Source organism: Sciurus vulgaris, assembly GCF_902686455.1.
Source record: "Sciurus vulgaris genome assembly, chromosome: 12".
NCBI lineage: Eukaryota > Metazoa > Chordata > Mammalia > Rodentia > Sciuridae > Sciurus > Sciurus vulgaris.
Genome location: NC_136473.1, coordinates 61,864,275 through 61,890,251, shown reverse-complemented (window position 1 = coordinate 61,890,251; position 25,977 = coordinate 61,864,275). Strand labels below are relative to the sequence as shown.

At 33.6% G+C, this 25,977-nt stretch overlaps 1 protein-coding gene across 3 annotated transcripts in view; it reads left to right on the top strand.

The window, feature by feature from the left end:
* DISP1 (dispatched RND transporter family member 1) overlaps positions 1 to 25,977 on the top strand; it is a 184,343-nt gene that overhangs the window by 89,426 nt on the left and 68,940 nt on the right. Inside the window, exon 1 of one of the 3 annotated variants that reach the window (XM_079108114.1) lies at positions 24,139 to 24,287. The exons of the other annotated variants lie outside the window; for them this stretch is intronic. The gene's annotated coding sequence lies outside the window, so the exon portion shown is untranslated. Of the gene's footprint in view, positions 1 to 24,138; positions 24,288 to 25,977 lie in introns of those variants that run through there. 3 annotated transcript variants of the gene reach the window in all.

Genomic DNA, 25,977 nt, shown 5'->3' with positions numbered 1-25,977 from the left:
TCAAACAACATTACCCTGTGTAAATTTATGATTACACAAATGGTATGTCTTGACTCCTTGTAGAAATAGAGAAACAACATGTATCCCATTTGTTAACAATAAAAAAAATTATAAATAAGAGAATAATTTTTTTCTAGTTCATTTGATGGGCTGTTTATGTTTTTGCAGCTTAAATAGTTTCAAACACATCCTTATACATTTTTCTGACAGCTCTTGTTTTATAATGTACATAAATATTTTGCAAGAAAATTTATACATATGCAACAATGATCACCTTAAAACAACACAGATTTCCTTTTGCTCATTTGAGATCAAAGTGAAAATGATCATATTTAGTACATCTTCAACTTAGCAGTATCACTTATGTAATATTTCTTATTTCATTGAAGATTTATAAGCAGACATAACATGTGGATGATAAATCAACCTTGAAAAAGAAACAATTTCAAATTTTGTCTATTAATATTTAAAAGAAGCTACTTATAGTTACTTTTAATCAAAGTGAAAATTGTTTTCTTTTAAATTATCATTCTTCAAACTCTCATACCAAATTATCAAACAATAAATAAAAAATTTAAGAATGAAAAGAGAAAAAGATATATCTTTGAATTCTAACAGATCCAACTATTTTGTTCAATGGGAAGCTCAGATCTTTATTTCTGGAAAAAATTACTGGGAGCTGGATGTGGATGACTTTGGGACTGGGCTTTAGGAGTCTGTATGTTTTCCTGGACAAATATTATTGGCACTATGCTTGCTTCCAAGGAAATATTCTTCCTCCTGTGCATGAAAGAAGGTAATCATTATAGAATTTTGACCTCTCCCCCAGTGATTTTCCAATATATAGAGAAGTCTTTGTGCCAGGTTGGTGTGTTTGATTTTGTGAGTAAAAATGTGAATTTAAAAAAAAAAAAAAAAAAAGAATAACAGTAAATATAAGCCAAGGTAATGGTATGTTAAGTATATTAAAGAATAATGAAATTACTGTTCCTTTGTGAAAAGAATGCTGGGAATGTCTTCATACAAAGACAGTAAATAGTGTGCTTTTAATCTTTAAAAGAGTATTATCAGTATACAGATCAGTGGAATAGAAGAGAGTCCAGAAAGATCTACACATAAGGCTAATAGGTTTTTTAACGAAGGTGCCAAGATAATTAAATGGAGAAAGATCAGTCTTTTCAACCCATGATGTATCCCTTGATCTCTTTTGGGGAAGGGAGGAAGACTCTTGATTTCTCACAGCAAATATAAAAATAATCTAAAAATTTTTCATAAACTTAAATGCTATGAAACCTAAAACTCTAAAACTTTTAGAAGAAAACAGAATTTTGTGACCCTGGTATATGCAAAGATATCCTAGGATAAAAACATTATTCATAAGATTAAAAATATTTTGATAAATAAGAGTTCATCATAAGTAGAAATTTCTTCTCTTTGAAAAGTACCATTTAAAAGTGAAAAAGTAAGGCAACGTTCTGAATGTCCATCAGTAGGGAAATTGATAAGCTACTTATAATGTAATAATTTAATAGAATACTCTCCAGCAATAAAAATTAACAAAAGACTATTACTATATGTGTATGAATCTCATAGACATGTTGAATGAAAGACTTATCACAAAAGATTATATATTTTATGATTCCATTTATGAAGTACTAGAGAAGACACATCTATGATGATAGAAATTACATCATAGGTTGCCTGGTGGGGAGAGTAGGCAGGGGTTTAGGAGAACTTTCTGTGGTGGTGAAAATATTGAATAACTTCATTCCGGTTGTTGGTTTATGGATGTGTCTATTCATTTGTCAGAACTCAATAAACTATGCATTGTACATTTAATTGTATGTAAATTATACCAGTAAAATTGTTTAAAATAAGAACAGGGGTCTGAGGATGTGGTTCAGTGATAGAGAATCTGCTCAGCATGTTTTTTTTTTTTTTTTTTTTTTTTGGTGGGGTGGGGAGGGAGGGAGTGGTGGTACCAGAGATTGAACCCTTGGGCACTTAACCACCGAGCCCCATCCCGAGCCCTTTTTAATTTTCTATTTTGAGACAGGTTTTCACTAAATTGCTGAGGCTAGCTTTGAACTTGTGATCCTTCTTCAGTTTCTGAACTGCTGGGATAAAGGCATGTACCACTATGCTGAGCAAGAACCTGCTCAACACGTATGTAGCTCTGGGTTATATCTCCAATAATCCCCAAAAATACACACAAAAAAGGTAAAGGATGAAATTATTTTTAAAAATAATTCAAGTATCATTAGCATCTAGTTTTACATGTTTTCAAATAGGCATTTGTCAGTTAAGTTTGTGGGGTGTTGTGTATTTCTACAATGGTTTATTAAACCTTCTAGAAAATAATTGAGTAAGCCTGTCATGAATGATTTCATTTTACATCTAATAGTTCTGGTTAAGTCCAGAGATAATGAGGTGGGCCCCATTTCCTTAGGGAAGTATTTCTCAAAGTCTGTAACCTCCACTTTCATTTGATTGTTATTTATTTTTAAAATACATACCAGTTTTCTTATATTTACTTTTTTGCATTTAGAATTTTAAAGTACTCAGCATTTTAGTTATATGTATGTATACCTTTAAAATGTGTATATATATATATTTTGGGTTTACTTTCAGAAAGATAGTAATTATCTAATCCAAATCATAAGGGTATTATCTTCTTCCATCTAAGTCTTTAAATCATCACAGAAGTAGTACATTTTTACTGTCATTTTTTCCCTTCTGCTTTGTGTCTGGATGTCCTACAGATGAACTGTTGACATTGGATATTCACTAGCTACATTCTCTCAGAAAAAAACATAAACCTTATTAAATCCTCTTATTTGTAAAGTTTTGGTCAGTTTCTCAGGGCTTATAGCTTACATTTTATGGAAGAAAGTTAACTGCAGGTATATAAACATTGTTTTGAATGGAAAATGTCCATACTAGCAGATATATTATAAAAATTTAAGCCAGTATCAAAATGTCATGTTCAAAAGTAGTAAGGAGAATTATTGTTTTTAAAAAATCAAGGTTATACACCAGGCTTTTGGGGAAGGGTACATTATTACTGAAGTGTCAACTTTGGTTTTATGAGTGCCTAGAGGGTTCTTTAAAGAGTAAAAATGATGTTGTTGAAAAACAGAAAATTCTTAGTTTTTAGCTCTTGAAACTCTGCCAAATTTTTAGTTTCATAATAATAGGAATAATTTTCTCAGTTAAGATACTTAATGATTTAAAACATTTTCAAGTATCTCATCTCTTATGACCCATACAGTGGCTTATTACAGTCAACAGGGAAGTATGGCTTCCATGGTTATAGATAACATGTGAAGTTGCATTTAGGATTTGATTGTACTACATTACTTTCATTCCCTTACACCACCAGAATATCTGAACTCGACTTCTTAACTAGTTTAAATTAAACTATCTAGTTGTTGCACTTGCACCCTGGTCTGGCTTATCTAAGTGCACACCTAACTGATTTATTTTAACTTTGCGACATTTAATCTTTAATGTTCCTGGGGGAAAAAGAGTCTTAGAAAATAAATTATAAATACCTTTTTAAGGAACTTCTATTTGAAATAATACTTTTATATAAATATTGACCTTAATACAGTTTATATGGATATAGTCCTTAAGGCCTTGGGAAAACCAGTGTTCATAGCAGTTACGTTTAATCATTTTTTTCCCATGTCATTGTCTGTCTCCCCAAAATTTCAATCTGTTGATTTTTCTGTGAGGTGGGTGTCAAGTAAACAACCTCAGATTTGGACACAGTGTTTTTTTTAAAAAGAGTTGTAAATATGATTTGCTCTTTCCAACTACTTGTGAGGCTGAGGCAGGGGCATCACAAGTCTGAGTTGTCAGATTGGGCAACACAGGAAGACCCGGTCTCAAAATAAAAAATAAAAAGGGCAGGGGATATAACTCAATGGTATAACATGGGTTCAACCCCTGGTACTGCAAAGAAAAAAGAAGTTATTTGATTTTTTTTATTTGCCTGAGAAAGAATTAGAACATGTCTTCTTAGTTGATAAATTTTCATGGGTGATTACAAGTTGGTGAAATGTTTGAGAGCAACTATAAGCATCAAATCCCAATTTTTATGTACATCTGACAGTCAAAATATTAAAGCTCTCTTTAATTATGTCCAAAGGATAAGGGCCTTGTTTTACATTGTTTGGCCTAGAGGAATGAGATTATTTAATCAGAATAAGAAGAAATTTAATGTCAAGTACTAAATAGTGCTCTGTGACTTCAAGAGTTGAAGCTGAGTCAGGAGGATCACTTAAGCCTAGGAATTATGGCACAGCCTAGGCAACTGAGAATCATGTGTTCAGCGGTGGAGCTTTGGGGAGGGGTTTGAATAGCATAATGAATCTCTGGTATGTGGTGGAATCTGTAGGCATGTAGGACATGGTTGGAGGTAGTAAGTCACTGGGTATTTGTCCTGGAAAGATATTTCTTATTTCTCGTATCTTTCTGTCTGTATTACTGTATTTATCTTTTTCTTTCTATCTTTGTCCTTATCTGCCTCCATTTCTTTCTTCCTTCTCCTCCCCTTCTCTCTCTCTCTCTCTCTCTCTCTCTCTCTCTCTCTCTCTCTCTCTCTCTCTCTCTCTCTCCCTCTCTCCTCCTTTTTTCCTCCTCTGCCTCCTCCCTGGCTGCCTTGAACTGAGCAGATTTCCTCTATCACGTCCTTCGCCATGATGTTCTGCCTCACTTCAGGCCCAGAGCAATGGAGCTAGCCAACGAAGGATTGAAACCTCTGGAACTGTGAGCCAAAAATAAATCTTTCCTTTCCTCATCTAAATTGTTTATGTCAGGTATTTTGGTCACCATGAAGCGAAGGTAACACAGAGACCCTGCCTCCTCCCTTGTCCTTTTTTTTTTTTTTTTTTTTTTTTTTGGTGGGCCCAGGGATCTAACCCAGGGCTTCCTACATTTTAGGTAAGTGTTCTACCACTGGCCTACACCCCTGCTACAAGCCACAAACCCAGTCCCTGTCTCTTAAAAAGAGAGAGAGAATTTTCAAATAATTTTACTATAAAATTTGATAAAAGATATAAAATATCCTCTATAAGTAGGCGTTACTAAGATTAAAATAACTAAAATACAGGTAGTTTATTTCTTAAAATCAAAGTGTACTTTTCCTTATTACTCCTTAGAATTGAGATTGAATATAATATAGTGGTTAAGAATTTAGGCTCTGAATTCAGACTGTCCCGTTTTGAATGTCAGTATTGCCACTTTCTCATTTTGTAACTAGCGACAACTTTTATAAGCCTTAGTCTTCTTATTGATAAAATGAGGATAATCAAAGTACTTGCCTCTTTAGGTAAGAATGAAGACTAAATGATGTAATATATGTGAAGATACTATGTAAATATGTTTTACTTACACATTGATGATATAGTTATTTGGGTTTGTCTTGTGTCAGTATGAGATACATAAAAAAGAAAATCTAGTTGAGTGGTTTTGACTTCACAATTTGTTGATTTTCAGTGCTTCTATGTTCTTTTTTCTGTTGGAGAGCATATTGTATAATGAAGTATGATATGGAAAGATTGTGATCTCAACAAAATTGTAAACTGAATAAAATATATATGTATAGTCTGGAAGATTGCCACTTAACTCTAGTTATGCTTTAAATTATAACAGCAACAAATAACCCAGAACATATTTTTAACTCACCTTAAAAGTTAGAGATAGTAAATTCAGGTGAAAGTAGTAAAGTTAATGATAATCTCAATCAATTGCAATATGACCCCAGTTAACTAACATTTTTTGAACAGAATGCTGGGTGGGAACTGAAGTAATGTACTTGGTTGGGAAATCTGGTCAGTATTTCTAGGACTAGAGAAAGTATTTTGTTTTGTTATTATTTTTGAAATGAGAAAAATAAAGGCCTATTTATAAGCTGATGGGAATTATTCAATAGAAAGGGAAAATTTTATAAGAAATAAGAAATATGAGAATTATTTGATAATCTTCTTGAATAGGGGAGAGGGAGTGGAATCTAATAGTGGAGGGTTGGAGTAGGTATTATATGAGGAATAGTTATCTGAAAGGAAGAGTATTCACAAAAGGTAGGTTCATTATCAAAAGTGAAAATCAAGAGTGATAGTAGTTCTAGTAGATGCTGAAGGCAGTGAAATGATATCTTCAAAAATAATTCAAGAGTCAGATTAAAGGGAGAGACTGAGGGGTAGTTATTTTTGCTGAAATAACTACAAGAAACATACTCCAACTGGAAGTAAATTGACCATATGGAGAGAATCACATGCAAGAAATGGATTTTGGTATGTTTAAATTATGATTACTTTTAATTATAAAAAGTAAATATTAAACTTTAATGTTGGAAAATTTGGAAATTTTTAATATAAGAAATTGCTGTAAGTTATTGCTTCCCTTTGCAATGAGTGGGGAAACAAAAAGCTTTGCAAGCTGTTTTTAAAGCACCTATGTTGTTTAAGTTGGCTTTTTGGTCACTGTTTAGGAAATTCAGGTGTATTGTGATATTAATCTATATTGTATAAAATTAGAAGGTACCGAAGATATTTGACATTATCTTCCAAGTATACCAAAGATTAGCACAGTCCCAAGGTCTAAGATGCTTGCTCAAAGTCTGTGGAAGAGATCTACTGTGTTAAAAGACAATTATGGTTGGCGTTGTCTCAGAAGGAGACATTACAGTGAATGAACACCAAATATATGCTTAAATATATTTTAATTCTTTTTATCTGCTTTAGTGTTTGTGGGGCAATAGTATTCAGATCAAGTAAAACCTAGCACATGAGCTGTGTACTTCTACAGTTCAAATCCCTTTTGTAGAAAAGTAGTCTGCTTATTCATTTCCCTAATCATGAAGGATGAAGCAAAAAGCTGAAGAATATTCTCATATCCATTATGTAAAGATTTAAGCATATTTTAAAATCATTTAGAAAAGACATTGAGTACCTGTCAATGTAAGGTTTTTAATCTGATTTTTATTTCCAAAATTAAAAAGTTTTTGTCTGAAATACTTTTTAGAAAATATATTTGTGTGTGCTTACTAAGACCATGGCTCTTAATCATTTAGCCTTTGGTCTAGTACAGCCTAAGTCATTACCAAGCCATTTGTTCTGAACTATACTCAAGATGTCATTTATATATTAACATATTTATAGACATTTTCAGTATCATTTAACACCTTAGCAGTAATGATATACAGAAGTAGATGAAATTAATTTTTAAAGCCTTTCCTCTCAATATGATACATTATATAAAATCTAGAAAACAATTTATTCAGTGACTTGTGTTTTAATAAAGTGAATTCTAGTCATTCAGTTATATTATTGGAATAATATTTTACTTTTTTTACTCTACTTTGTTACTAGAAAAACAAAATCCACAGATATGTTTGCTGGAAAATGCAAATCAAATACTTCATTTCAAGGCTACTTTTTATTGACTTTTTAGATGAAGTTTTTATTATTGATATTATCTAAAATAAAAAAAGAAGTAACTAGCATACTCCTATTTAAGAACAAGGTGGAGCATAAAAACACAAAAATAAGGTGGGTTATGACATAATAAGTGTTCTGTTAGGTTAACATTTTATTTTATGAATAGTTAAATAATTTAAGAAATATTTCTTCCCTTAAATTTTAGTTCTAAATCAGACTAGTCTGAAATGCATATTAGTAATGCTTAGAATGGAAAATATACACCTGTAGTAGAAGAGTATGTCATAGTAAATATGTTTATACAGCTGTGTGGTAATGTTAGTTATTACAGAGTACATTTACGGAATCATGTAATGAGCCTCATTTTCAAACAGTCATTAACTTTGTCTTAGAAATAGCTAATTAAAGAATAACTTTGTTTCACAAATGCAGACTGTGAAAACAATATATAGCATCACTGTAGCTGTCCTCTTACCTGGATGCATAAATTTGATCATAAATATATGTTGCCTAATTTCTGAACAAATTCAGATGTCTTGAAAGACTGTTTTCTTATTTATAATGTATGCTTTCATTGCATATAATACTTACTCTTTTAGTACCAGTCTGGGCTTTCATTAAACTTTATTGCACGTACATGGACTCTTCTGTCAGACTTTAATAAAATTATAAAATTGACTTAATGTGGTCTGTGTGAAAGCTTCCTTTATCATTAATAAACTTCATTTATTCCATGGAGTTATTAGTTTTGGATAACTTGCATGACTTTATTCAGATTTATACTAAAATATGAATTAAATATTATTTAAAAATTAAGCACAAGTAAAAGTATTTTAAATATACTCATAGGACTTTGAGGATTTACAAAAATATTTGATACAAAAGAGCAAAAAAGGATTTGGGGATGTAGCTCAGTGGTAGACTGCTTGCCTAACATGTATGAGGCCCTGGGTTTGATTCCCAGCATGGCAAAAGAAAAAGTAAAATATTTCTATTGGATCTGTATTGCTACAGTGTCATCTGTAAACATTTCTTCTTTCTGAAAAATTTAGTAGACTGTAGATGGTTTCTCCTTTTGTTTAATTTCTGGGCACTTGCCATGTATTGTGTACTAAACTCCAAGACATAGTCTTATTTCATGCCCTCAAATATTTTAGTTTCCTTTTACCTGGAGAGAATATCAAGCATTAGCTTGTAATCATCAAAAATTACTTCTTTAGAAACCTTCTGTATTAGAGGGCGATATTGAAAATCTATTCAAATCTGTAAATATGCAAATCTGTAAATATGTAAGTAGCTATCATGCACCCATTTAAGATCAAAGCAGAGAATAAATATACAAATAAAAATAGTATGGATTATGAAATATTAGTGACATTCTTAACACTTTAGAACTCTCTAAAATGTATACTAAGTTTTAAGAGGGCCTGGAAAGAGAATATAGTAAAATTCCATTTCCACTATGAAACTGTGGAAAAAAACAGTTCAATGCACTTTGGGGTCAGTACTTTTTGTTTGCTTAAACAAGTTAATTTCTAAGATGGATAAGGAACAATGGGGTGTTTGGAGTTGATTTGTGGTTAATTTTGGAAGATTTTTGACCTGGTTCTTTTTCATATCATTAGCACAATGACTAATACATCATAGGCGCTTCATACATATTTACTGAGTTAATGAATGAATAAATAAGAGTTGATAAGGAAAATAGTGGTCACTGATTTTCAGATAAAGGGAGCCTTCTAGCAGAAGAACCAAGTTGATATTTTAGTGGAGACAGGAATTGTGAAAAGATTTGCTAGGTTGGCCAAGAGATGAGATCTGAATAAATGAGGACTTTAATTATCAAATGTCTTACTATTAAGTTTAGTAGTTCGAACTTTGTATGATTGCCCTAGGTTATTAAATGAATGGTTTGGGGAGAATTAATTTGATTAACTCTAGTGTATGTAGTAAAAGGGGAAAGAAGCTAGACTAGTGGTTCTCTAAGTGTGGTGCTCCAGCAAGTAGCTTCAGGACCATCTGGAAGCTTGTTGGAAAGACAAATTCCAGAGCTCCCAAGAACTACTGAGTCAGAATTTCCCTGTGAGGAGTGGAAAGAGGGCATACCTAACAGCTGTATATTAATGAGTTCCCCAGGGGATTCTGATGTCAGCAGGCTCACATTTGAGAACTACTGGGTTGGAGGGGGAAAAAATCAGATAATGGGTAACAACAGTGAGATGAGATTAGGGATTTTATAGAAACTGAATGGTTTAACAATTTGATTACATAATAAAGCTATGCAGGAATGATTAATCACTGATTTTTTTTTTTTTTTTTTCAATACTGAGGATTGAACCCAGGGCCTTATGCTTGAGAGGCAAGCACTCGGCCAACTGAGCTATATCCCCATCCCTAGTCACTGCATTTTTAAATGAAAGAGATGTTTGTATTTTGATGGAGTAAAGGACCCCTTTTATCAGTTACACAGAGGTAACTGGAGATATATTTGGAAAGTACAGTATGAATGTTATAGTAGAAACAAAACTAGCTCAAACCAAAACAATATACTTTCATTTTGTTGTTGATTCTTCTAAAAGATAAATTACAAGTCAAAAAGATTGTGTGATGGATAGAGTTAAAACAAAGACAACTGGATGTTCTTAAGCATTACTTATTAAATAAACTTAATAAGTTTACTGTCTCAGTGTTATGTCTGTTTCAATGTAAAATAAGTGGAAGCCCTTTTCAGAATCAAAGATCATGTTCTTAGTCACTGCTGAATATAGCTTCATGAATTTTTACTTTGAATCTTTTTTTTTTTAAAGTATTACCCCTCTCATTTGTGCTGTTCATATACTACACTTTTCAAGTTTATTGTATCCTGATGTGATTTGGGATACATACTGTTCTTCCTTGTAATATGTATCTCCTACAAAAAAAACCTCTTAGGATATATTACTTCTAAGGATGATGTGGGCTAGATAGGTGAAAATATCCACTTTCAGTTGATTCGTGTTAGGATTGTTTTTAGAATTGTATCACCAATGATGAATTGTATATAGACTACAAAGGAAGTCAGAATGAAGTCAGCACCATTTAATGATTTCTATGTCTTTGCTCACTGGGTTTCTTAAAATTTTAATTGTTTCAGACTCATTATGAATTGCCCAGTTAATTATTATATTAATGTGACTAATATATTGGCTGTTTTTAATCAAAGCAAATAACACCTGTATACCACTAGGATTGTTTATGAATATGATAATTCTCTTGTTATTTGGGTTCTTTTGACATGTTTTCATATGTGCTTATTTATTGACACTTACCATGTTAATATTATTTATCAAGAACTTATTATGTAGTAGCCACCATGCTAGGCACGGTTAGGCATAAAGAAGAGATACAAGAGCATTCTAATTAGGATGGCTCCAAAAAAGTCTTGTTTCAACATGATCCCCGTACAGCAATGAGACAATGTAAAAAGAGAAAACTAAAATGATATGGCCAGCCTCAGAATCAAGACAAACATCTCAGAGGACTTGGAAGTGATCAAAAAAAGGGAGAGTAGTAAATAGGCCTGGAACTGTGAGCCTGCCAAACTCCTGACCTGAAAGCAGAAAGTTGCTCAGCTACTCCTCAGCTACTTCACAGGAGACAGGGGGATGGAGCCAGGCTCAGTGTTTGAAGGAAGGAGTGGAAATGAGGAACCCTTTACTCAGCCTGATTTCCACCATTGTTAATGGAGGTTAAGAAATTAGCTACCAGCTCTTCTTGAGGCTATATTGTTATTGGATGTGAACTAAGGGGACACTAAGCAGAATAAAAGCAGTTTAGTGACCAGAAACTGTGTACATCATCTGCTGCCTCTGTAATATCCCTGAAATCACCCTGCTAAACTCGTATTCAAAAATGAGAGTAAAAAGAAGAAATTTCCAAATACATAAAATAAGAGTGTTTGCCATACCCCCCAAAGAAATACTGAAAGATGCAGTCAACAAGAAGAAAAGTTATCCAAGAGAATAACCTTGGTGAAATTAGAAAACAACACCAAAATTGAATAAATATGTCACAGGTATGGTAGTCATTATTTGCCTTTGAGAATTATGAACATACTTTACACTATAGCATTAATTTATTTCAACTATAAAACTACAAATCCTTAAACTACTACAAATATGCAATACATGGTATAGGGTCCAGTTGTTAGGGAATCAAGAGGCAATGATCTCTGTGAGTCATAGTAGTCTAAATTTAAAGAGAGAAGGACATGAAGCTCTACTTTGAAGAAATATTTAGGATTCAACTTTGCATTCTCATAGGAGATTGTTGAATAAAAAAAATGTCAGTGTGAGCAAATTGCTAGGGGTAATAGAGTTCAAGATGCACTTTGAGGGCAGTTTGGCCAGATTTGAGAGTTTCTGTAAAGCCTCTTGAGGTTTTTGAACCTTTGGAACCCTTCTTGTAGGCACTATAGTATCTACATTGAGAGAAATGAAATGGCACCATTTTTAGTTGATCATTTTTTTCCCTTGTAGGCAAACTCTGGTAATTTGTCTTCTCTAAATGAGCAACATACATTTCTTTAAGAAGTTAAAAGTAATTCATTGTGGAGCTTTTTTTTTTTTTGGTAAAACATGCTGCCTTCTCAAGTTGTTTTCTTTCTTTTTTTTCTTTTCCTAATATGATTAGTTCAGATTATTTGACTCAGTCATCCGCTTGTCTTAAATTAACTCTGTTTAAGACTTTTTTTCCCCCACTTTGTCCCTTCATTGGTCCTCAGAACAAAAAAAAAAAAAAAAAAAAAGACTGATTAGTCATTAGCATAAACTAATGATAGCATAGTAGAAGAGAATCTTCTATAAACCGAAGCCTATTTCTGCTAACAATTTGGATTACCTACGAGACAAAGGAATCCCTCAAAGAGGATGGGGAAAATTTGGGATTTACTGTATTTCAAGTGTAAGACTGTGTAGAGCAAGGGGGTGCTCTTAAAGGAGGGGTGCCTTCTGGTATTTTTTTAATTCCTTTTAACAGATTATTTTAATGAGGAAGTGAGGTGGCAGTTCAGGCTCAAAAGAGTAGCAAGGAAAAGGTACATAGTGGCAACAGCCAACACTCATGTGATGTGTCCATAGGCCAGAGTAATCTGAAGTTTATCTCTGGGATCCCCAGCACTGCCCTGGATTTTGTTTTGTTTTGTTTTAACTTTATTAATTTGCTTTAATGAAGCTGTGTGTGTCCAGAAGTTAAGTGGATGTTTTGTGGTTATAAGAAAAAAAAAAAATTTGGGGAAGGGTATAGTTCAGTAGTAGAGCCTGTGCTTTCTAAAGCAGGCACAAGGCCCATGGTTTAATCACCAGCACTGCCAAGTACACACACACACACACATTGACACTTCAGGAATTACCATAGTTTGCAAGAGGGGTTCATTCTACAATTAATTAATCCATAGTTGTATGTAGTATTTCAGTTTTCTTCATTTGTGTTTTTTTTTATTCTCCTAACAAATTGCTTTAGAAGCTAGATTACTGCTCTGCATTAAAGTATAGCATGAACCACCTGCTTTTTCTTCTGATTTGCCTGTACTCAGTGTCATATTTTGCCTTCTCCCTCAGTTTCTGGTTTTTCCTTAGATTTCCCTGGTTTCTGCTTTGCTTCTTTTCTTCCTCATTATTCGATGTGTGTGTCATAACATTTGTCATCTTGGTACTACTTGTGGCCTTTTTCCATTTCCAATATCCCCTTTGCCATTTGCTTTCTGTTACTTCCTTTCCCATTAGTCTTTTCTCTATTCCTGTGTGCCTTGGTTTTCTGGTATGTTGAACTCTTTTTCTTAGAGGTCAATTATGTGGAATTGACTCATGAATTAATCAAAATGTTCCTTTTAACTTTAATTTATTCTCAGGGCTTATTAGCAGAAAAACAAAGTGAATCACAGTATATCCTTAAGCTTTAGTAAACTTTTGTTGAACTTATTTGGCTATTTGAGATTTCTAAAGAATGTGGGCTAGAAAAATAGCATGGTTTGGATGTGCTTTCATGTCTGAGTATTGACAAATGATATAGTGGGAGCAAGAATAAAGCCGAGTTGCCATATACAATGATATGATCTAGGGACGTGAGACAATTTGTGTGACTCTCAACCTGTTGGACTCACTAGTTATAACAGGAATGATAAAAATAACCAGTACTCAAAAAGACTTCTGATTGTTCTTTAAAGTCTTGAACACAGAGAAAAAAAGTGATTGGAACTTAATTCATTAAAAGGATTTATTTTGATATGAGAAGTACAGCCTCCACCCCACTTCCGTACTTGTTAGTCACTTGTGCACTCTTAAAAGGTTTCCCTGTGAAATAGTTGGAAATGAAATATAAAGTTAAGACTAAATTATTTTATAGAATATTAAAGAATGAAACAAATGATAAGCTGAGTTTTATTTTTCATGGCTAAGGTAATTAGCTTTTATCTATCAAAATACTAGTATATATGTATCAATAGAGATGTTAGTATTAGACCCACATTATCTAAAATATGAACTTCCAAGTTAAGAGTTTATTTGAAAAAGAAGTTGATCTATAAGGTGTTTAAATTATTTGAATTACTTTCTTTTATAATTATTCTTTTACTCGCTTAACAATAAGATATTGTCCTTAATGAACATCCTTCACTTTCCTTTTTCTTTTCTTCCTGCTTTTACTGTTTAACTTTTAGTCTTAAAAAATAAATAAAGTCACAAGCTATTAGCTTAAGTGAAGGAGTAGGTAAAAAACAAAATAGGTAGGTTGTAGGTTTATCTCAGTAGTAGAGCACTTGCCTAATACACATGAGACCCTGGGTTTGATCCCCAGCACTGCGAAATAAGTAAATAAATAAATAGGAATCTCTAATTAGCATTTATTTGAGGGATAACTTTTATAAAATCTGAGTTTCAAATACTCTTTGTTTCTGTACAAATTTGTGATTCAAAGTCTTTGTTTGATACACTTTAGGTCCAAATGGGGATGACTTGTTTTAGTTCTGAATTTGTACTGCAGAGTGAAAATACTTTATTGTTTTCAAATACGTTCTAAACAACAATGACAAAAAATTGGATAAGTAAGATCTACTTATATGACTAATACTTTTATGTATTTGTGTTAGTCAGCTTTTCATCATTGTGATCAGAATACCTAGCAAGAACAACTTAGGGGAGGAAAAGTTTATTTGGGGCTCACTGTTTCAGAGATTTCAAAGGTCCAGAGCATCGTGGTAGAAGGGCATGGGGGAAGAAAGCTGCTCACCTCTTGGCAGCTAGGAAGCAGAGAAAGAGTACTTGAGCACCTACAGAAGAAACCAAAGACGAAATGTAATCCCCAAGGGCATATCTCAGTGACCTGCTTGTTCCAGCCGCATCTCCTTCTGGTCTGCAGTTACCACCCAGTAGTCTATTCAGATTATTAATCCATCAGCTGGATTAATTCACTGATGAGGTTACAGCTCTCATAATCTAATGATGTCACCTCTGAAATTCCTGTATTAACACATCAACTTTTAAGGGTATACCTCATATCCAAACCATAATAGTCTTTTTCTTACCTAGACTTACGTAAGTTTTCTCTGATGCCTGGTGATCTGAAGGATATCATTAAAATCTTTGGGTTGTTTAAAATTCCTTCCTCCTGTATTTGAAGTTAGTCTTGATCAAAGGGACGAAGATTTAAGTTTTTAAAAGGAACTTTTAAAAAATAGAAGCTATGTTTAGGGGATTTGTGCAAACTGCTTATTTGAACTTTTCAAATATATTACCAAAATCCAGAAATTTATGTGTATTACTAGAGACTCAGATTTAATTGCTTGGAAAATATATTACACTGAAGGGATATTCATTTTATGCTTTGAAGTTGGGATCAGAACAAATTTTTTTCTTGTAACCTAGTGAGATCTGTACATTATTATTAATTTGGCTTGCTAGTTTTCTCTGGAACAACTCAAGGACTTTTGCTTTCAGAAACAAGATGATGCAGGCACCAGGACCTTAACTCCTATTTCATTCTTCTCACTTCCCTCTTTCTTTTCATTTACCCTCTTGAAAAGGGTGCAGAGTCATTTATCACTGTGATAATAGACACTACAGATACAATTAGTCATGAATACCAGATCCTCCCCTACTAAGAAGTGTGATGAGAAATTATACAAAATTTAGTTTTTGACAGTATCACAAGATGTAAAGAAGTTGAGATCATAGTACAAAGACTGAGCATCTTTCCTATATTGACCTTCTAAAATCTGAGTTCAGTTGTCCTGAATACTGTCTCTGATTGGTTTTCTGTCAGTTTACTCCTATCAAAAATGACTATTCTAGTTTGGATCTTAAGCATTCCCCAAAGGCTTGTGCACTTTGAGGGATGGTCCCCAGCTTTGTATTATTGGGAATTGGTTGAACCTTTAAGTGACAGGACTAACAGGAGTTCTGCAGGTCATTGGGACATATCCTTGCAGGGGTAGTGGGACCCCAGGCCTTTCCTCTTCCTCTTTTGCTCTCCTGTCATGAAGTGAGCAGTTTTGTCACATAGTCTGCCCTGTATGCCATCTCATCACAGGTCCAAAAGAGGCAGGGCCAATTGATAATGGACTAAAACCTCCCAAACTCTGAGTCAAAATAAACCTTTTCTCTGTGTAAGTTGGTTATCTCAGGTATTTGTTTTAATGACAGAAAGCAGGCTAATGCAGTAACCATCATTGCAAGTATAATCAGACATTGTGAAAAACAATTGTTCCTAAAAGTTACACTTCTCTGATGTAAGTATAAAGCACATTCTTAGCTTTATACAAGATTAGGAATTATTTTAGAGATTTGTGACAATTCCACTTGTTTCTATAAGGGGATCTGAGCTTCCACTTCTTTCTATAAGGGGATCTGAGCTTGATCCTAGAGGCTGGATATGACTGCTTGCAAAACCAGCAGGGTGTGGATGTGTATTACTAAAGCATTGCACTTGGTAGAAGAAGGAATGGATACTGCATTGCCTAATATCCCATAGGGATGGGAAGGGGGGGATGCATAATGTTCCTTCCCAGTGATTGAGGGCTGTGTAATGCATAATGGAATGTGACTTGAGAATATTAACTAGAGTACATACTCAGGAATTCTTGGTCACTGACTGAAATATACAGGAAAGCAAATACAGTTGGTTGACTCAACAAGGCAAATATCTTAACTTAGAAACAAAACAAAGAACTTCCTTATTTCATTTCTGTGGCTCCTCAACATTTTTTTTTCATCTTTCATTTTAAGGTATTGTCAGTGACAAACCTCTGCAAAGTACAAATACTGAATATTACTAACAGTATTGTGATAAATGTCACTTTTCTTTTTTTTTTTTAAGACAAAGATCATCTTGGTGGTATCATATTTGCTAATATTACTCAGAATTCTGATACAATGATCTCCATAGTATATTAAGTACTTTCTTGCTACCAGTAATGTAAGATTATTTTTTGTTGTTGTGGCTTTGTAATCAAAGTATCAGAATGCTTATATCTTTGCTGTTTTTACATTCAGTGCCTGAACCAATGCTTGTTACCCTTGTCATGGTAACTTTCATTATAAGATTATGTCGTGAGTTTTGTTATAAAGGAATATAGATATTTAAATTCACCTCAAATATTTCCTTCTGTATTTTTTGTCAGAAATATTACAGTCTGAGGTTATTTGAGTAGTGCTTGCAGTATATTAACAAAGAAATCTGTGACATTTTCTTCTCCAAAGATGTTTAAGGTTAAGGTTTCTTTGAATGACTTCTAGAGGTTCTATTTTGCCCTGCTTATAGCATTCTGAGTCTTTTGGGGGATGCCTGAAAGACATGTATCATATCATGGTACGTGTACAGTGGCTTGATATGGTCATAAGAATAGCTGCTTTGTCATGTCCATACTTCATAACACTGGGGCTGAAGCATTTACCAGGTACATTCTGGCAGATGCCCCCAAAACATCTACTATTCATGCATGGTAATGTCAACTAGGACTTGCCTAGACTATCACCTTTGGGTTTTCAGTGAAAATTCCAAAGATGCCCTGGTTTTGAAGGCCAGTCACTGCGATGGGTTTTGTTTCTATGGTGTTTTATTTTTTGAGACAGGGTCTTACTATGTTCCCCAGGTTGGTCTTGAACTCCTGGGCTCAAGTAATCCTCCTGCCTCATCCTCCAAAGTAGCTGGGTCTGTTGGCATGCACCATCGTGCCTGGTTCCATTTCAGTGTTTTTGAAGAAGCATTTCTGAAGTGGAATTTCTGAGCTTTGTAACATGTTGCCTTTAAATTTATTCCGATATCCTTTTGCTTAATGGGACTTAATCCTAGTTAATCCTAGTTCCTAGTTCCTAGTTCCTAGTTCCTATTCCATTTAGAAATGTGTGTGTGTTTTTTTTTTTTTTTTTTTTTTTAGTGAGGCCTGTATTTTGAGGCTAACACTGCTATGCTGGGATATTTTAGAGTTTTTAAAAATGCTCAAGTAAAATATTCTAGTGTATTTCTCATATTCTTAAATTTTGATGTGAATATCCTTGTTCCTTTCCCATTTGTTATTATTTCAGTTCTTATCTTTTTATAGCCACCTCATGGAATTTTATTTCATATAAACAAATTTCTGAAGTTGGACCTAGCATGACATTCATAATTTTGAACTATTTGAACTTCTCGATAACTAATGTATGTGTTTTCAACATATAAAACACCTCCCTCTGCATTCATGAAATACCTTGCTCTATGTCTTCTGTCTTAGAGTTTCCTTCCTTGCCAAAAATAATATTACCACATATTACAAAAAGCATAAATGAATAAAAGGGATTTGAATTTTATTTCTTTTTTTTTATACAACTTCATTTTGTATCAGAGAATGTGATGTGACATAGTAGTACTTAATCTAAGCCTTTAGCAACGATGACAGGTGTTTGAATGCAGATGACACATTTATTTTCCTCTAAAGTCTAACTTTTGGAAAATTAACGTACATGTATTTTTATTTCATGACATAAGGAAAGTAAATGTAACTGCCTATAAATATTCAAAGTCTATCTTATGGAAAATTTTGGTTTACTACTCATAACCCTTCTGTATATATGTATACCACATTCATTTAGATTCAGTTTAATTTGGTAACAAACTACAACCAAAACCATTAGAAGAATGCTCTAATTAGATTAGAGTCAAGCCATAGTGGTCTTCATTTTAGATCTTCTGCCAAAAATTTCTATTGTAAAAGTAAAAATCACATTTTGAAATCCTATATTGCAAACCAAAAATATTTTGGAGACTCTTCAGAGCCTGTGAATACATTGTGCTTTGTTTTCAAATCCTCATGCATCACAAGATTATATTCTTATATGATCTATCTATAATCTCACTATTTTGTTATGGCTGAAATGATTCAGCTTGTTTTTGATATAAAACTATCAATTCTGAGCCACGTAACACTATGCTTTGTGTGAGAAAATGTTCACCTGAATTCTAATGTGAAGCCTATAATAAAGTGACCTGAATTGTATATTTTGGAGGTAGAATTTTCAACAGGAAATGGGAAAAGAAAGAAGCAATAAGATTAGGAATTGTCAGTTGTCAGATGAGAGGCATATATAAGACTGATGCACATATTTCCAAATTCGGGGGAAGGAATTCAGCACCACATGATTATTTTGGTTTTGCTCCAGGTTACTTGCAGAATGGTTTTTGCTCCAAATTTGTTAACTTTGAATGTATAGTCTTTTCTTAATCCAAATTTCAATAGTAGATCTTGGGTTTGTTTTATATATTTGTAGTGACATTCAAAATTCATAAAAATTGAATGCAGAGCCTGTGAGATCATCTTTTCTAGTGCTTGGATTTTTTAGACAGATGTGTGTAACCTCCAGATTAAGTGACTAGTTCTAAGTTACATAGCCAGTGAGTGGTAGAGCTGAGATTGGATTGATTTCCTGTTCTGGGCTATGACTTGAGCAACATCATGTTCTGGTCTGAGTTGTTTGAGGGTGGGTATCTAATCATATGTTATTCAGAAACATCAAAATACAATATAGGATATTGTCTGTAGAACTTTCCTGTGGGAAGTTGTCCTTATTTAGCAGAGTCATACTAGTTTGAGCCATGGAAGACAGAGACCTGGCTTCTAGGAACTGCTGGGAAGCATGTGGCACTGCATGGGAGTGGTTCCCTGTCTCTTTCTGGAATTTTCCCCTAAGAGAATGGCTTCCCTAACTCCATCCTATCCTATCACAGAAGAAGCTCCTCCCGGTCCTTGCCCCCTTTACCTGTATATTATAAAAGAAGGAGAGTTGGGTGACTCCATGTTGTAAGAGGCCAGGATTAGTATGGCCGGACCTGTCACACCTCCTCTCATGTGAAAAGATATTGGCTCTTGTATGTTTATTGAGTAGATAAGTTTTTTGGGTAATAGCTAGAAAAACCACCACACCCTCCTCCAGCAATTATCCCTTTTCTCCTTCATGTAGGATGTGGCAGAGAGGACTCCCCACACTTTCCTGTGTTAGTTTTTCTGAACTTCTACTTCCAAATTACTGAACAATTGACTTGACCCTGCTGAAAGAAGAAGTCTTGCTGAAGCATTCATCTTCTGTCTGTTTTAGATCAAGTTTACTTGTCCATAACTGTTTTGACATTTAACACTAAGAAAATAAATAAATAGACAGAACTTCTAAATGCTAATAACCCTAACAAAACCTGGAATTGAAATTTGGGCTAGGTTCAGCTTGGAAAGAGTTTGTTAATCAGCAGCTGTTTTTGTACCAAATGTGCCTGTCCTACCAATCCTATTCTCCCTACCCCTTACTCTTTATCTTTGTAATAATGAAGAAAGACACCTAAGTTATACGATCTGAGGAAGGGGAAAAAAAAGAACATTGTTTTCAGAGAATTTTAGAACTTTGTAGGCTCACTCACACTCTTCACTCTGACTAATATATTGAGAGACATATTGAAGTGATTAGAAATAAACATTATCATAAAGTAATAATGTACACATGTAAAAATACCAGAAGAGTACTTTAAATTGTCTACTTTTACATGGACCTCATGTTTTAAATCAAGTGATTATATGTAGAAATCAGTTAACTTTGCTAAAAATGTAAATAAAGATTTGCAAGTTTATGAGGTGGAGAGTTCAGGTCTTTCATTTGTATTATACCTTAACTAATTAGGGAGTTTTTTTCAGTAATTTGTGGAATCAACAATCTAGAATCTTTGCAAGGTTTTCTTTCTTGTAAGGACAAATGCAGTGAAATGAAAGCTGCCTTCACAAACTAAACCAGGGAACATTAAAATACCTTCATTTTCATTTTAATTCTTTAATTCCTTTTTGTCTTGGGGATTTTTAGATCTTAAAGCATTTGGCATATATATGACATGAAATCATCACACTCTAAGATTTCAGGGACTGACATCATTACATTTTTACTCCAGTAAATATTTCTTCTTTTCATTTCCTCCCACTTCTTTTTTCTTCCCTAAGACTGGCTCTGTTTTAGGTATATTGAGGAGATAAAGAAATGAAAGTTCTTTTTCCCACACTTGAGGAACTCAGACATGGTCTTTAATACAGCATTCTCAAAGTGTAGTACAGCATCATCTGAGGACTTACTAGAAAAGCAAATTCCTAAGCTCCACCCCACACCTTCAGCATCAGAATTCGGGGTGATGGTACCCAGAGGTACCCAGGATTCAGTCTTCCCATGGCCCTTTAGGGAATTATGATATACACTCAAGTTGAGAACCACTGGTTGTAGAACTTTATACCTTTTTAAATTTTTTATTGAGCTATAATTTACATACCAAAAAGTTCACCATTTTAGGTACATTCAATTCAACAGTTTTTAGCATATTCACAAGATTATGCAATCATTACCACCACCTAATTCTGGAACATTTTCATCAGTCCAAAAGAAACACCTATTGGCAGTCGGTCTGCATCCCCTGTCCCTACCCACAGCTTCTGGCAATTACTAATATACTTTTTGTCTCAATGAATTTGCCTGTTCTGCATATTTTATATAAATGGAATCAAACAACATGTGGCTTTTTGTTTCTTGCTCTCAGGATAATGTTTTCAGGGTTCATCCATGTTGTAACATGTACCAGTGCTTTGTTTTTATGACTGAATAGTATTGCATTGTACAGATACCAAATTTTGTTAATTCATTGATGAGTTGATGGATATTTATGTCGTTTCTACTTTTTGGCTATTATAAATCTGCTGTGAACATTTGTGTGCAAGTTTTTGTATGAACATATGTTTTCAATTCTCTTGGGTATATAGACTCAATTTTCACTATTTGTAGTAGTTACATCCATAAAGTCACTGAAAAGGCTGAATCAACAAATACAGAATCATTTCTTCTAGGATAAATGTAGGATTAGATTCCTTTGAGCCTCTGGTTGTATTTTCATCAGTTGATCAATACACAATATTGCCATTTGTGTGATTTTGTTTAAAGACACCCTATCTAATATACATTGTTGATTTATTTACATTGAACCCAACATTTAACAGCACTATAACTGATGCCTGAACAAAGTTTATTTTGTATTTTCCTCTGAAAGGCACATCATAGCCTTCTTGCACTTAGAAACACTGTGTAGTACTTCAGCACTTTGCTTGGGAGCCATTGAAGAACAGTTAAAATCACCATTAAAAAGAACAAAAAATGTAGAGGTTCCGGGTTTAGCTCAGTAGCAGAGAACTTATCTCATGTTCTCCTTCTCCAGCACTACTGTGAAAACAACAACAAAAAGACATACAAAGTGAAAAAATATGGTGCTAAATGGACCACAAAAGGGGTACTTGTTTACTATATGAGAGCCAAACAGGAGAGTGTTGTCTTATTTGACCTCCAGTGGGAATGTGTGCATCCAGCAACTCAAATTTTTCACCACTCTGCACATCAGCTTGTCGAAATAAGTGTGAAAGTAACCCAAAGATTATTTTATGATTACAAATAAATTATAGGGAATGGGAAAATTTGCAAATATGAAATCTGCAAATACTGAGGATCAACTGTACCTAGTAGTGGAATTGCTAGGTAGAGGCTAATTCTGTGTTTAATTTTTGAGTAACTTCCAAACTTTTTTTCACAATGGCTACATAACGTTTTACATTAGCATCAGCAGTGTATTAGGGTTCCAGTTTCTCCATATCCTTGACAGTACTTGTTAGTTTTTGGTTTTGGTTTTGGTTTTCCTTTATTATGGCTATGCTTGGGGATATGAATTGGTGACTCATTGTGATTTTGATTTGTATTTCCTTAAATCACTCATTATGTTGAGCATCTTTCCAGGGGTCTGTTGCTCATTTGCATATCTTTGGAGAAATATGTGTTCAAAAATTTCTCTCAAATTGGATTTAGTGTTGAATTATAGGGAGTTTTTTTTTAAAAAAACACATATTCTGGATATTAGATACTTAAATATATGATATGAAAATATTTTTTCCCATTCTGTGATTTTTTTCACTTTTTTATAATGTTCTTTGATATAAAATTTATTTTGATTAAGTTTTATTTTATCTATTTTTCATTTGTGCTTTTGAAGTTTTTGAAAGTGCATTCTTTTTATGTAATTAACTAATTAATGGTAGGAGAATTGTTTACGCATTTTTATTATCAAAATCATGAAGAAGTCTGGTGTGATGGCAGAAACCTATAATCCCAGCTATTCAGGAGGCTGAAGCAGGAGAATCGCAAGTTTGAGGCCTGCCTGAGCAATTCAACAAGACCCTGTTTCAAAGAAAACTTAAAAAAAGAAAAAAAAAAAGAAAGAAAGAAAGAAAGAAAGAAAGAAAGAAAGAAAGAAAGAAAGAAAGAAAGAAAAAAGACTGGTGATGTAGCTCAGTGTAGAGAACTTGCCTAGCATGCTAGAGACCCTGGATTCAATCCCAGTACCACAGGAGAAAAAGGAAAAAGTCATGAAAAGTTAGATTTCATGGTTTTAATAAATTATCACTTACTTTCTATGGGATGCCATTTGTAAAGCATTTGTTTGTAGGTATTTACGAGGTTTTTATGTTGTGATTATAGAATCTTAAATGCTGGCATCATCAGGGCCATCCATTTATAAAAAGTAGTGTTGGATCCGTTTAACAAACTGCTGTTTTTGTTTAGGAAAATTGAAGAAAAACACAATTGTTTTGACTAATACTTTCCTCTTTAAAAAAGACCGCTCTGCCTCTTTTAAAACTACGAACTTTCTATCCTAAAAGCAGAGTCTCGAGAGCCATTTGTGAAAGAACACAAGAATCCCCGGAACTTGGAAATAAACACGGATTGGTGTTTATTTGTGTTAGTTTAAATGTAGTAGCCCTATGTGTCAGAAAACTGAATCTGTAACACTTAAGTTGGCTAAGCAAGCAAATAATATCACCTAACGTGGCTTTAATCTACTAAGTAACTTTAAATCCAAAAGATCAAAGGAAGTTATAACTAAAAACAGTCCTTGGTGCTATTTCCCTGTAGAAGCAGGAAAAGTCTAGAAATTACATGTCACCTTCATATCCTGGCTTGCTGACCTCGAGCTCAGATCAAGTCCCTCTGTATGCCAGCTGTTACCATTATTAAGACCTTGCCCCGAGGGGTTAAGTAGAAGAAAAACTCTCCTGTCCTATCGGAGAGCAAACACCAAAAGTTCCAGCCCCTAACATGCCTAATTCAAAGCAATCTGCATGTGCTGTCATTCAGTCTGTCCTGCCTGCTCCTTGGAGCTGCTCCTGCCAACGCTGCTTTCTGTTGTGCTCCCTTCCTGGAGCCAGTTACAGCTGTGGCTACTGCAGTCATTCGCAGACCAAACGGAGCCAGAGAAGTTTCCTCTTGTAACAGAAAGGTCGTATATTTATTCTTGCTTCAGTATGTGTGCATTTGTTATTTTGGAAAAATTTAAAACTGAACTCAGTTTCTAGGGTTCTATTTAAAATTCCAGCTCACTGCTTTTTTCAGTGTAAACTTTGAACCACATTTTAATGCATTAAAATCTTGCAAAGTTTATCTGAATTTATAGTCGAGCACAGTAAGGTAAGGTCAGCTGTTTCTTCAGTTTATTAAAATGTGGTGCTTGCTTTAGGAAGTTTGAAGTAAACCTAAGATTTCAAGTATCATGTGTTGTTTCATATTTGGAGATTCTTGTTTAATAATCACAGTCTAAATCAGAAAATTTTGTAAATATGTGCTTCTGTGATGACCAGTTGATACAAAAAAATAGACTTAATCACTTTTGTGAATTGAGTATTTTAAGAAAATAATAAGTTAGCATCTTCTAACCTATAGAGAAGTTTGGTGAAGATACCTACTTGGGAGCTAAGTTTCAACAGCAGGTTTTATTCTTACCAGTATCTGTTTCAAACACACAGTTTAGTTAGTGCACACCCTCATGCTGTATTTGAGTTGATTAAATGTTTTTGCATTGCATGCATTTTACTAGTAACAATGATAGCCACATCATGATTGGATTACCACTTAAAGTACAAGTTGGAATATAGTTGCTACTTTTTTTTAAAAAACGAGATGGATACATTTATATGTGACTGGTAGAAAAATTCAAACTACTTTAACTTGTGAAATATTTTGTCTGGTTGTGAAATGTGAATTTAAAAAAAGTAAAAAGAAATATTCTGTGAAAATTCAGGTATTTCATCATGATCACTGAATGACCAGAAATGCCTTTCTTAGTGATAGTGAAAGAAATAGCGATCATGCTTTACAATTTGTCAGAAATTTAACAAGTAAATGTTCCTGTTGAAAGAGGAATGAACTATGTCTTTTTGCCCATAAGAGGATTATTGTACACCTTAATATTTATAATTAAGAAGACTCCAGTGCTCTTTGATGACTGGGAAATCATTAAACTAGGTAAATAAGCTCTAAACTTATGAATGTTTCTCTAGTGGGCAGAGGTTTACTATTTCCCATGGTTCAAGTGTCTATTGACACATTCTTTTGCATGATTTTTAAAATTTTTAGTTTTTGCAGCTCTGGTAAACTATCTTAGAATATTTTGATTGCCAAAATATTTAATCTTAATATTTTATTGAATTATACTTCATTTGAAATTTTTTTAATATAGAGAAATAAGGCAGAGTATTTTTGTGTGTCTTCCATGCTTCATATAACTTACATCATAGACCTGAATTTCAAAATTATGAGCATGATCTATTTGCATTTATTATGAAACATATGTTTAAGTGTCTGAAATTATAACCTATAAAGCAGTTTGGAAAATACTTGTTAACCTTGCCTCAGTCTGAAAGATAATTTTTCTTATAAAATTGATTTCATCCAACATTTAGCTTTAATCCCACCTGTCTTTGTAGCTTATATTGAACTAATTGACACTTTTTGGCAATTCTTGGGAAATGTACTTTTCAGTATTTATTACTATGCCCCAGTTCTTTACCTTCTACCTGACTGCTTTGAATTCGGGGATTGTCTGAGCATTCTCACTGTATGATTCTTTACAGTGTGGATGATGTGATAGACAGCCTTCACCTACAAATGATAAGAATATTTTCCATTTTAAA